This window comes from Arachis stenosperma, chromosome 4 (assembly GCF_014773155.1).
Source record: "Arachis stenosperma cultivar V10309 chromosome 4, arast.V10309.gnm1.PFL2, whole genome shotgun sequence".
NCBI classification, from domain to species: domain Eukaryota; kingdom Viridiplantae; phylum Streptophyta; class Magnoliopsida; order Fabales; family Fabaceae; genus Arachis; species Arachis stenosperma.
In genome coordinates this window covers 135,070,888-135,075,244 of record NC_080380.1, presented here as the reverse complement: position 1 = coordinate 135,075,244, position 4,357 = coordinate 135,070,888, and the positions used below count along the sequence as shown (strand labels likewise).

General features: G+C 40.1%; 1 non-coding gene across 1 annotated transcript; it reads left to right on the top strand.

The window, feature by feature from the left end:
* Positions 1–3,076: 3,076 nt before the first annotated feature.
* On the top strand, positions 3,077–3,184 carry LOC130978543 (small nucleolar RNA R71). The gene has a single exon (XR_009086168.1). It is a non-coding gene; the product is annotated as a small nucleolar RNA R71 (small nucleolar RNA).
* The last annotated feature ends 1,173 nt before the right edge of the window (positions 3,185–4,357 follow it).

Sequence of the window (4,357 nt, the reverse complement as noted above, 5' to 3'; positions counted from 1 at the left end):
GAGCCAACAATTTTAACATTCATGAACCACAAATTCAAAAGACATATGCACTGTTTAAGCATACATTCAGAAAGCAACAAGTATTGTCACCACATCAAACTAATTAAGCTAGTTTTAAAGATGAATTTGAAATCCTGTACTTCTTGTTCTTTTGTGATAAAAACAGTTTTCATTTAAGAAAGGTGATGGATTCATATTCATAGCTTTAAGGCATAGACACTAAGACACTAATGATCATAAGACATAAACATGGATAAACATAAAGCATGAAAATTCGAAAAACAGAAATTAAAGAACAAGGAGATTAAAGAACGGGTCCACCTTAGTGATGGCGGCTCTTTCTTTCTCTTGAAGATCCTATGGAGTGCTTGAGCTCCTCAATGTCTCTTCCTTGTCTTTGTTGCTCCTCTCTCATGATCCTTTGATCTTCTCTAATTTCATGGAGGAGGATGGCATGTTCTTGGTGCTCCACCCTTAGTTGTCCCATGTTGGAACTTAATTCTCCTAGGGAGGTGTTCAGTTGCTCCCAATAGTCTTGTGGAGGAAAGTGCATCCCTTGAGATATCTCAGGGATCTCATGATGAGAGGGGTCTCTTGTTTGCTCCATCTTCTTTTTAGTGATGGGCTTGAGGTCATGCCTTCTCAGTTGAACCGGCTTTGGATGCCATAAATGGTTATGGAAAAACAAAGAGCAATGCTTTTACCACACCAAACTTAAAAGGTTTGCTCGTCCTCGAGCAAAAGAAGAAAGAAGAGAGTAGAAGAAGAAGAAATGGAGGAGAGGGAGATGGCTTTGTGGTTAGACCAAAAGGGGAAGAAGTAGTGGTTTGATGAAGGATGGATGTGAGTGGTGAAGAGAAAGAGATGTTGAGGTGATTGGTGAATGGGTGAAGAAGAAGAGAGAGTGGTGGGGTTGTTTGGGGATCCTGTGGGATCCACAGATCCTGAGGTGTCAAGGAAAAGTCATCCCTGCACCAAATGGCACTCAAAATCACGTTTTGAGGCATTTCTGGCGTTAAACGCCGGGCTGGTGCCCATTTCTGGCGTTTAACGCCAGGTTCTTGCCCTTTTCTGGCGTTTAACGCCAGTCTGGTGCCCCTTTCTGGCGTTAAACGCCCAGAATGGTGCCAAACTGGGCGTTAAACGCCCAACTGCTAGCCTCACTGGCGTTTAAACGCCAGTGAGTTCTTCCTCCAGGGTGTGCTATTTTTCTTCCTGTTTTTCATTCTGTTTTTGCTTTTTCAATGGATTTTGTGACTTCTTATGATCATCAACCTACAAAATAACAAAAAATAACAAAGGAAAATATATAAAATATAACATTGGGTTGCCTCCCAACAAGCGCTTCTTTAATGTCAGTAGCTTGACAGAGGGCTCTCAATGAGCCTCACAGATACTCAGAGCAATGTTGGAACCTCCCAACACCAAACTTAGAGTTTGAATGTGGGGGTTCAACACCAAACTTAGAGTTTGGTTGTGGCCTCCCAACACCAAACTTAGAGTTTGACTGTGGGGGCTCTGTTTGGCTCTGTTTTGAGAGAAGCTCTTCATGCTTCCTCTCCATGATGACAGAGGGATATCCTTGAGCCTTAAACACCAAGGATTCTTCATTCACTTGAATGATTAACTCTCCTCTATCAACATCAATCACAGCCTTTGCTGTGGCTAGAAAGGGTCTGCCAAGGATGATGGATTCATCCATGCACTTCCCAGTCTCTAGGACTATGAAATCAGTAGGAATGTAATGGTCTTCAACTTTTACCAAAACATTCTCTACAAGTCCATGAGCTTGTTTTCTTGAGTTTTCTGCCATCTCCAATGAGATTTTTGCAGCTTGCACCTCAAAGATCCCTAATTTCTCCATTACAGAGAGAGGCATGAGGTTTACACTTGACCCTAAGTCACACAGAGCCTTCTTGAAGGTCATGGTGCCTATGGTACAAGGTATAGAAAACTTCCCAGGATCCTGCCTCTTTTGAGGTAATTTCTGCCTAGACAAGTCATCCAGTTCTTTGGTGAGCAAAGGAGGTTCATCCTCCCAAGCCTCAATTCCAAATAACTTGTCATTTAGCTTCATGATTGCTCCAAGGTATTTAGCAACTTGCTCTTCAGTGACATACTCATCCTCTTCAGAGGAAGAATACTCTTCAGAGCTCATGAAAGGCAGAAGTAAGTCCAATGGAATCTCTATGGTCTCATTTTGAGCCTCAGATTCCCATGGTTCCTCATTGGGGAACTCAGAGGAGGTTGGTGCACGCCCATTGAGGTCTTCCTCAGTGGCGTCCACCTTCTCTCTTTCCTCTCCATATTCGGCCATAGTTATGGCTTTGCACTCTCCTTTTGGATTTTCTTCTGTATTGCTTGGGAGAGTACTAGGAGGGAGTTCAGTAATTTTCTTGCTCAGCTGACCCACTTGTCCTTCCAAATTCCTAATGGAGGACCTTGTTTCAGTCATGAAACTTTGAGTGGTCTTGATTAGATCAGAGACCATGGTTGCTAAGTCAGAGGGGTTCTGCTTAGAATTCTCTGTCTGTTGCTGAGAAGATGATGGAAAAGGTTTGCCATTGCTAAACCTGTTTCTTCCACCATTATTATTATTGAAACCTTGTTGAGGTCTCTCTTGATTCTTCCATGAGAAATTTGGGTGATTTTTCCATGAAGAATTATAGGTGTTTCCATAGGGTTCTCCTAGGTAATTCACCTCTTCCATTGAAGGGTTCTCAGGATCATAAGCTTCTTCCTTAGATGAAGCATCCTTAGTACTGCTTGGTGCATTTTGCATTCCAGACAGACTTTGAGAAATCAAATTGACTTGTTGAGTCAATATCTTGTTCTGAGCCAGTATGGCATTCAGAGCATCAATCTCAATAACTCCTTTCTTCTGACTAGTCCCATTGTTCACAGGATTCCTTTCAGAAGTATACATGAATTGGTTATTTGCAACCATTTCAATGAGCTCTTGAGCCTCTGTAGGCGTCTTCTTCAGATGAAGAGATCCTCCAGCAGAGCTATCCAAAGACATCTTGGATAGTTCAGAGAGACCATCATAGAAAATACCTATGATGCTCCATTCAGAAAGCATGTCAGAGGGACATTTTCTGATTAATTGTTTGTATCTTTCCCAAGCTTCATAGAGGGATTCTCCATCCTTCTGTCTGAAGGTTTGGACTTCAACTCTAAGCTTACTCAATTTTTGAGGTGGAAAGAACTTTGCCAAGAAGGCATTGACTAGCTTTTCCCAAGAGTCCAGGCTTTCTTTAGGTTGAGAATCCAACCATGTTCTAGCTCTGTCTCTTACAGCAAAAGGGAATAGCATCAGCCTGTAGACCTCAGGGTCAACCCCATTAGTCTTGACTGTGTCACAGATTTGCAAGAACTCAGCTAAAAACTGATGAGGATCTTCCATTGGAAGTCCATGGAACTTGCAATTCTGTTGCATTAGTGAAACTAACTGAGGCTTAAGCTCAAAGTTGTTTGCTCCAATGGCAGGGATAGAGATGCTTCTCCCATAGAAATTGGGAGTAGGTGCAGTAAAGTCACCCAGCACCTTCCTTGCATTGTTGGCATTGTTGTTGTTTTCGGCTGCCATGGGTTCTTCTTCCTTGAAGAATTCGGTCAGGTCCTCAACAGAGAGTTGAGCCTTAGCTTCTCTTAGCTTTCACTTCAAGGTCCTTTCAGGTTCAGGGCCAGCTTCAACAAGAATGCCTTTATCTTTGTTCCTGCTCATATGAAGAAGAAGAGAACAAGAAAATATGGAATCCTCTATGTCATAGTATAGAGATTCCTTGAGGTGTCAGAGGAAAAGAAGAGTAGAAGACAGAAGTAGAAAATTCGAACTTATCAAAGGAGATGGAGTTCGAATTTTGCATTAAGGAATAGTGTTAGTCCATAAATAGAAGGATGTGAGAAGAAGGGAAGTAATTTTCGAAAATTAAGTAAAAGATTTTGAAAACATTTTGAAAAACACTAATTGATTTTCGAAAACAAAAGTGGGAAAGAAGTAAAGTGATTTTTGAAAAAGATTTTGAAATTAGAAATTAAAAAGATTTGATTGAAAACTATTTTGAAAAAGATGTGGTTAAGAAGATGTGATTGATTTTAAAAAGATGTGATTGAGAAGATATGATTTGAAAATAATTTTAAAAAGATATGATTTGAAAAAAAAATTTTTAAAAAAATATGATTTTAAAAATTAATGACTTGCCTAACAAGAAAAGATATGATTCAAACATAAAACCTTTCTCAACAGAAAAGGCAAAAAATGTTCAATCAAATCATTAATTGTTAGTAAGTATCTTTGAAAAAGGAAAGAAATTGATTTTGAAAACCTTTGATTGAAAGGATATGATTTGAAAAA